The 9756-nt window shown below is 33.6% G+C and overlaps 1 long non-coding RNA gene across 1 annotated transcript; it reads left to right on the forward strand.

The window, feature by feature from the left end:
- Window positions 1–7560: 7560 nt before the first annotated feature.
- LOC121772471 lies at window positions 7561–9504 on the forward strand. Its single transcript, XR_006044347.1, has 2 exons — window positions 7561–8012; window positions 9001–9504. It is a non-coding gene; the product is annotated as an uncharacterized LOC121772471 (long non-coding RNA).
- Window positions 9505–9756: the final 252 nt, after the last annotated feature.

Below are 9756 nucleotides of genomic sequence, written 5' to 3' on the forward strand. Positions count from 1 at the left end.
ATTTAAATTAAAAAAAGTACATTAATTAAAAAAATTACATTAATTAAAAAAAATCTAACTACGTGCAGTAATAAATTCATATAGCCGATGATGTGCAGCTACGTGATCCCGATCAATCACTGCTCGTCGGTGGACAACGGGTGGAGGTCGAGGTACCGCCGGCTGCAAGGCCCTTTGTATCAACCGGTTTATCTCGCGGGACGTATAGGCCTCCAACTCTTCGTTCATTTGTCGTTCGTACTCCTCAACATCACCACCACTACCACCACTATTACCACCCACGTTACTCATTTCACGTTGTTGCTCTTGTACAGAAATTAAGATGGAGAGAAAACTCGTTAAAACAAGTGGTGTGAAATGAAAATGACGTGCAAATCGCGTATATATAGTGTTTCGAAAAAAAAATTGAGCTGGCCGGTCGCTCGCCGATCGGGAGCCTGCAATGGCGGCCAGCCGACCGGCGAGCGGATCGGCCAGCGCCCGAAAATCGGTGTCGGGTCACCGATTTTTTCGCCGAAATGGCGCTCGCCGGTTCCAATGGTTCGGCGAGCGGACCGGCCAGCGCCGGGAATCGGCTAGCCTGTCCGCTCGCCGCCATTGGAGATGCTCTAATTATTTCCAAAATCGCAGTTGGTCCCACTGTCCTCATCTCACATAGTCCCTGCTTGCAATCAAACAAAATTCCCCAAAATTTCCCATTGTCAGTGGTCACGAAAGTGATGGAAATATACACATTTAATTATGTTACACGAACACTGGCCCATGCCTATTGAATCCTCCTCAATAGTCAATACTCCATGTATCCCCCCAAAAAAGTCCCTTTTTGAAACTAGTCTGTCCACCCATATTAGTTCATTAATATTTTGGAAACTTTTCCACCTATGTAAATTCTATTATCTACTATTACTATTTTAATTTTTTTTTATATTTTACTAATTTCATATTAAATCGAATAATATTATTATTCAACGCGGAGAGAGAGAGATGAAAAGGATTGGGTCAATCTAACATTGAATTTAATTGGAGAAATGGGCTGAAATATTTAATATTTAATTACTCTAATTAGTTGGGTCTTCATATTTATACAGTTGAGCTTTGATTTGATTACTATAAGAATATGGGTTTGTGTTGGGCCGTAGATTATAATAAAAGGAGAGAGGGGGGGATAATAAGGAGTTGGGCCAAATTTGAATATTAGTAATTTCTTTTTAAGAATATAAAACAATAATAAATTGATACTTAAGTAAATATACATTCCGATAAATAATTGTTAGTACAAATTAATACTTCTTCCCGTCCCATGAAATTACTCTTTTATTGTTTTAAAAATGTTCCAAATAATTTCGAGTTTTCATTCTAAATTTCGTCTTAAAAGTTTCATCTACTAAAATAACATTATTTAGTGTATTCCGAAATATGGCTAACTCAAACAATTACAAATCAATTACATTTTCCACAAAACATTAAATGTTTGTTTCGAACACGGAGATTAAGAAATTGTGTTATATAAATTATATAATAAAATATAAGAGAAAATAATGTAAAAGAGATAATTAAGAAATAGTAAAGTGAGAGTTTAAATTAAATAAAAGAAAATAAAATAGTAATGGCAATTAAATGTAATGTTTTACTATATCATAAAAGAAAATGACTTAAGGAATAAAAAATAGTCTAAAATTGAATACCACTCAAATAAAATAATATGGGAAGTAAGGAATAGGTGTAGCTAGTTAGTAACTTAAGCCCTTTGATTATATGCAAAGAGACAGAAACCTAAAACTGCCTTGGGAGGCATGAAGGGCTGCCTAAATTGTTAATACAGTACTAATTTTTATAGTTACATGTGCTAACATGTTGCACTTTTCCCAACTGCCAAACATTATTTAAAGCTATATATAAACAACATTAAGTGTATTTTATACTATCGTTAATATAATACAAAATGATAATACTGTATTATACCTTTTTATTTGTACAGCCTTTGTTTTTCCAAGTTAAAGCCAGCGCTAGACTGTCCTTAATTCTCAAGAAAAGATTATTCCTTCATTTAATTTAATCTAGCACTTTTCTTCAACCATACAATGCTAATTTTTAGGTACAATTTGCTGTTATACAGGGTAATAAATTACGAAAATGTTTCATTGTACAAATATTAGGACGCTTTTGTCTGTGCGTGTCTCTTAATTTTAGTTGTAACACCAATAATAAGGACATTTTATATAGTGTCGGTGGTATAATAAACACACAAATTAACAACCTTAGTAGCATTAAAATTCTTAGTCATTATTTTTATTTTTGTTGTAGTGCCTTTAACCTTAACAAGCAAGCACATACAATTAATTTGTTGTGACAGAATAGAGCAATTGTGTAATTGAGACAAACAGAAACGTAAAGAGGGCACAAAATTTACGTGGTTCATCAACGTTGTGTTGGCCACGTTCACGTGCAGAAAACAGAGAATAGATTGTTTTTCGGATTACAGAGTTATGCGCACTACTTCAATATAAATAGGCACACAGACGATGAGCTGGGCCCAATATAACAATTAGGGCCTAAAATAGAAACATATCATAGCGAATGGGCCGGAGGCACTCCATTCGGCTAACGGCAAACTATAAAGATTCAATGCATACTAACATAATTGTCCAGAGCCTTTGTCCTAGTGGCAAGGAGCTTAGACATTATTGTATAAGGTGCCGAGTTCAAGCCCTTTTGACATCAGATGTAAAAGCTAATCAAATTCATAAAATTTCATCATCTTCATCATGATGTGACGACACTGTAACACGTGAAAAATAAAACTTTTACGTACCAATTAAATATAAAACTATAATTGGACTGATGGCTGAACGAATTATTCGAATAACAACAAATAATATACCTTATTAGTACTAATTAATTATGGTGTTAAGCAGGAGAATTGGAGAATAAAAAGTGGATCTCCGTAGCTTATGGAGGCGGCTCACATGCGAAGTATTTTTAAATTAGTATTAATATGTTTTTAATAATAATTGATGGACCCCAAATGAGTTAGCTTTTGTACGGCAATAATGCTAATGTTTTATGTTAAAGATTTTATCAGATCTCCAACTTTTCTTCCGACCAATTATGCTCAGTCAATTCTTATAAGCTTTAGCCTTTAGGCTTTTCATTATAATTAATTTATTTCAACCGATGAAAAAGGTTTCTTGATTAAGACCAAAGTAATACTCCATACTAGCATTAATCCCGTGTAATTTATTAAGTGTAATCAATATTGAAGGAGTGATTGTTATAGTTGATACATACAAAAAGCATATTTTGAGGTGTATATGTATTCTTATTTTTTAGTTTTATGAGAATAACCGATTTTTTGTTATATTATTTTATTTTTTTAATTAAATTGAACAAAAGAGTACAAATATTTTGTATTGTAGGAGATGGTCACGATCATTTTATTCAGACTCCTTATAGGAAATAAATATGTACCTCCTTCGTCCGTCATTAGGAGTCTCATCTGAGTTTGACGATTTTAAGAAATATATAAAGGAAAGTGAATGAAAAAATATTGTGGAATGTGTGATCTATTTTTATATATTACTGCTAATACAATGTGAGAGATTGAGTTCAGTGTAAAGTGAGGTGTACCTACCATTTATAGCAAAAGTGAACTGATACTCCTAATAATATAGGACAAAAATGGTAAATCGGGACTGCTAATGGCGGACGGAGAGTACCATTTAAATACCTAAGGAAGTAGATATCGTGAACGGTTACATATTGAGTAAATTTTCATATTTTCAACCATAGTGGCACCAAGTTCAAGCAACTTTCATATAATTGGGCAAATAAATACACAATTGTAGCAATAAAATTGTAACATGTAGGAAAAATATAAAAATGAAAATTTTCCAAAATCTCTATAGCAAATCCTAAATGTTTGCTTTGATACAACTAAAGGGAATAGATCAATGAAGTATAAATTCCAACACCCAAAGAATATATCGAGATGTTGTAGACCATTTTACATGCATCCAATTTAATATTTGTACGGTCAAATTGCAAGCTGACTAACAAAGGATAAATCCCAAATCATGTTAAGTTACTAATGATAGCGGAAAATAGCTTTGATATTAGCAATTCAAAGGTATTTTGTACTCTTATTGCAGTAGCCGCCCGCTATTGTTGTTGTAATCGTTTGACGCTACTATTATTTATTACTTCATCCGTTCCAATAAAGATGGCCCGATATAAAATTTAATATAATTTTATTTTATATATTAAATGGAGAAAGTAAAGTAAAGTAAGAGAACATGAATAATGTAAAAGTAAATATAATTTTATTTCTAATAATGGCCATCTTGGTGGAACAAACCCAAAAGAAAATTATTACTCTTATAAAAAACTAATTCTACTTTTTTCGGTCCCAAAAAGGCAAATTTCTATTTCTGATAACTCATTTCTTTCTAGTAAGGTGGACCTCATTTTTCATTAATAATATTTTAATTATTTTATCTTTCTATTTCTATTTTACTTTATCAATTTTATATTAAAACCTATATAATTATAAAAAATTTATTTTTACAAGACAGGAGTATATATTCCTAAAGCATAGCTAAAAATAAGTACATGTATCGAATCACAAAGTAATGATTACAACTCTCTCCGTTTCCTAAAAATAGGAACTTTCGAAACAACACGAGTTTTAATGTAAAAATTGGTAAAGTAAGAGAGATAGAAAGAAAGTGTACTGTTAGTGAAAAATATGTCTCATTTCATTAAAGAAAAAAAATCTTTAAATAGAAAATTTTTATGTTTAGAGGACGGACCAAAAATGAAAGAGTTTTTTTTTTTTTTTTTTTGACGTAGGAAGTAGAGTATTTATTTTTGACGTAGGAAGTAGAGTATTAAGTATTGCAACTTGCACGTCTAACACTATTTGCAAAATTGGGTTTTTGAAAAAGATTTATAAATTAATACAATTAAAAAATAGTTAATAAAAAATCAAATTAAATATATTCTCCGTCCCATTCAAGATATCTATATTTCAATTTAAGTCTGTCTCATTAAAGATAACCACTTTTCATATCTGAAAATAAATTCCTCTCTCATTTTTTTTTACTAAAGTATTTAATAACATTTTTCATTCTACTATATCATACTCAATTACTCCACCTAAAATCTCGTACCATTTAAGAATGTGAACATCTTTTCTCTACATTATTCTCTCTTACTTTACCATTTCTCCCATTTAACTACCACTTCATTTATTATCATTTTTATAAAACGAGTGCATAAAAGTCAAAGTGACTCCTAATGTGGGACGGAGAGAGTATATTGTAACATTGGTAAAGTATGGTAGAAATACAAAGAATAATTAGTTACGGTATTGTTAATGGAGAATGATAGCAAAAAATTATTCATTTAATATTACTCTTTTAACATTGATAAGTTAATGGCCAGCGGTAGATTCTATCCATAAAAAAAGAATTGAAATCTCAACTCTAAGGGGCCTCTCATCTTGGTCCGATAATATTATGAAAGGTGTTAAATTAGAGTATACGATGAAATTAAGAGGGAGGGCTACCAGCGGTAGATTCTATGCAACATAATGAAGGGGTCATATATAGTTTCATTTATAAAATTACTTTTGTGCATTTATTTTGTTGTTTATATTGCATTTAAAACTCCTAATTCAACTAATGTTGTTTATATTGCATTTAAAACTCCTAATTCAACTAATATTCTCTCTTGTAAAATAATTGTTTATTGTTTGTTTTTCAATTTTTTTTTCTTTTCTCTGTTCTTTTGCAAAACATTTTAATTTTCTTTTATATAGTACATTTTTTCTTTTTCTTTTTCCTTTTTGTTTCGAATGGATTCATAACTTCTAATGAACTTTTCTTTTAGTTTTTCTAATTCTCTTATAATATAAGTACTACTTTGCTATTTGAATATTTTTGGTACTCCTTATAAATATGTGAAATTTAATATTGTTATAAATACTTTTATACTATTTCAAAACTTTTATTTTTATATTTTTCTTATCTTGAATGTTATTTTAGTCAATTTAGTATTTAATGAGACATCATCTAAATTTATTTTGCATTACACTTTTTCTTGGTTTGACTACATGTGTACCGAACCCACCTTTAGGTGAATCCGACTAATCCTGCTCTCTTACGTCTCTCCGTAATGTTGTCTTTCTCTTTTCTTTCTATCTCTCTTACACACAATATATATTTTGTTCCATTAGTCTTGACTTGTATATTTCTTTTTAAACTGTCCAATTACAATTGAATTATTTCCTTTTTTATTTTTAAATTCTTTGTAAAATATTTAATTTTCTTTCCTATGCATTCAAATTTTTCCAAATTTTTAATTTTTATATCTTCTCTATTTTTTTCAAAACAATTGAAACTTTATTAAATAAAACAAATTATGATTTCTCATGAAAAATAACACATCGTGTAAAAGTAATAACACTAAAAAGTAGTAATACTATGTTTTTTTAAACAACAAAAATTCTAACGATAAAATAAAGACATAAATGTGATTGTGAAAACATACTAAAGAGAAGATAAAAGGCCAGTCGGATTTTAAAACATGAATACACTATTAGTATAGCACACTCGAAATGAAAATCATGGATACGCCACTGCATGGACCGAGAGGGTTTTGAATTCATATCATTCATATATGACACTCCTTGTGGTCAAAGTGAGCACAAGAAGTATTAATATCGTTATTACACAGATCGAAAACATAAAGACAATTGAAATGTAATAAAGATAACAATAACAACATGACTAGTCATGCTTCGAGTGGCCTATTCCCGGGCTACGCCCAGGAGTGGTTGGTCGAAAGGTATCAGCGTAACCTTCATCGTCAACGGTAACTCTACTATCTCTCTGAGATGGGCTTTGCACACTCTCATTGCTCTTCCCTTCAGGAGCCAAAACTCGTGCTTGGCTACCAAGAACTTGGTTCGATAGGAGAACAATGAGGAACATGGCCACCACAAAATTACAAGAAGGGTTAGTTTTGGTTGCCATTGCTAGAAGAGAATTAGAGAAAGGATGAGGAATATTCAAGGTAGCTAGTTCAAGAAGCTAGCTAACGTTTGAATTTGTGTGTGGAGATGACTTCATGAAGATGGGGTATTTATAGTGAAAAAAGTTGAAGAGTGCATGTGATGGAGATTCCTTTGTGTAAATGCAATTTGCAGAAAAATTATTTAAGAATTTAACTTACATGCCTAGCATGCTTTTGGCCCAAAATAGTATATTTTTAATTAATCTTTTTTCTATTAGAACTCACGAGTTTGGAATCTTAAATCACTTCCTATTTTCCTAATTTGTTATCGTTCTAGTATTTTGTAATACCCGCTCCTTCATTATCCTTTTCCATTAATCCTTCAATATCCTTTTCCATTAATATTAATGCCAAACTAGTGTCTTGAATGGAATTCTTTCCCTTTCGTTAATGCTTGATGTCGTTGTTAGCAAGACAAAAATGAAGGAAATAATCGAACGAACTAAACAATCTAATATACGTTAGGAAGAAAAAGGGGCGTTGTACAAGAATATGAAATTGTTTCCCATTAAAAGTGTTCAATATCCTTTAAATACATATCAAGCTACTATCTAGATACTTATTACACACAAATTGATGAAATGGAGTTAAGAATACAAAATAAGCATTTTTGGGCCTCTCTCCCCAAGCCCATGTCTCTTCCTTCGCGGGCCGTGTCCGAGGCAGCCGTTGGGCACGGGGCAGCGAGACCATATCGCGAACGGCAGCTGGCAGCCCAAGTCTTGCTCCACCTGCAAGATGAAAACAAATATGATCAATAAAGAACAAGAGGAAATTAAAGAAAGACATACTAAAGGGTGGGGGGACAACCTCCACACCACCACCAAAACTCCCCTCACTCACACTTCGTTTCCCCAGCCACAATAGCAAATTGAAAGTGAGGGAGAGCTTGGAGTAGAGTGCTGCAGATTTCTCGCAGGCAGCCCTGCTTTCCATAGGTAATTTCTCATCTTCCCCTCCCTTTCCCACAAGTTTTCACACTCAACACAACCTCACCCTCTCCCTTTCACTGCAACTAGGAACTCTAAAGTAGGTGGGTGAACTTTGAGTTCTAAGAGCATCTATCAAGTCGTGGTATTCTACCTCCACCTTCCTCCCAACCAAATTTTCATGTCATCATGTTGTAATCAACTCTAAAGTAAACACCTTGAGACAAGAAATGATTTTTTGGGAGAAAGATTCAACAATACACTCACTTAGTTACTGCCTAAGTCTCTCTCTTTAAATAACATGCTAAAAGATGAAAGAATCTAGGACAAGAACATGCTTTTATCGAATTCAAATACCCCCAGCAACGAACACAAATAAGATTCTCATTTCCAGCCACCAAATGAGCACGGAATCGAACGAGTAAATGAGAAGAAATATATCGGAGTGAAAGAACTTAGCTTGTAGGCCGGAGAGCTGCCTCGGAGACCACCGGCAAGGCCAAGGGCAGCCGCGGGGGCTCCCTGGTGCAGCTGCGACATCGAAGGGGCGGGCGGCGAAGGCAGCTCTACAGTTACACGACGAGACGACGTCGCTGACCGCCGGAAAACACAAGCTGTGCTGTCGCGGGCTAGAGCTGACAAACGGTGACAGCCCCGCGATGGTATCAGTGCTGAGCTAAGGAGAAATCGCAGAAGGGAAAAAAATGCTCCGGCAACCCGTCGAGAGCAGCAATTACGCCGAGAGGAGAAGGAAGAGGGAGCCGCTGCTTCTCCTCCGATCTAGGGATTTCATGTCAATTGGGGATTTCCTTGAGTGATTTTGAGAGAGTAGATTTTTTTTTTCCGAAAGAGACTTAAGCTATCAAGGTAGGCATCCTTTTCAAAACGTGATTTTAGCATGAATATGTGAAGCTTTCTAATACGTTTGTCATGTCATGTTTTACTTTTATGATTACCTATCTGCTTGACTATGCCAATTATGTTTAATCGAATTCAGGTCCCAGTATGGCCGCAAACCCTACTCGGACTAATGTAAACATATGGGGATCGTGAGCTAACTTTCGAGTTGGTCAGTCCAGTGACCGTCGTGGAATGTGGCCACATTCCCGGTTCGCATACGTTTCAGATATGGTATCCACGATAAACTTAGATTGCAATCGCCTTTATGAACGAAAATAATTTTAGTGACTCAGGCCTTTTAAGTTAAAACCCCGTGTTCACTCAACGGTGGCAGACAAAACTTTTACGAAAATTATATTTTGGCACTATGTCCACTGAGTATATTAAGTTCTCAGTCCTGCATGTTTCTTTTCTAACGTGCTGGTTGAGCGTGAACGAGGAGGCAAAGGTGTTGGGTGATGATTATTAATAAGTAGCAATAGGTAGCGCAAAGTAGTGTGTCCTCACACATACTACTTTGTCTTGGACTCTTCCGCTGCAATAGGACTATGTTCTAGGAGTTTATGAATTCGGTTATTATACTTTGATTTTATTTGGACCATTTACATTTTCGCCTTCGGAATTTATGTTTTGAGTTTTACTTATTCCCTTATGTTTATCCCTTTGTTTTTGAGACAATTTAGTCACGATATAGCTGCACTAATTAGTACTAGGGAGATGTGGTCGTGACATATTTAACTAGACAAAAGAAAAGGTTACAAAATTTAACTAAAATTTGAAAGGGTTATTTTAGGCTCAAAATGATCTACAATTATCTCAATATTTGAAAATGTATTTCTTTGTCAATGTTTTC

This window comes from Salvia splendens, chromosome 16, assembly GCF_004379255.2.
Source record: "Salvia splendens isolate huo1 chromosome 16, SspV2, whole genome shotgun sequence".
In the NCBI taxonomy this organism is placed as follows: Eukaryota; Viridiplantae; Streptophyta; class Magnoliopsida; order Lamiales; family Lamiaceae; genus Salvia; species Salvia splendens.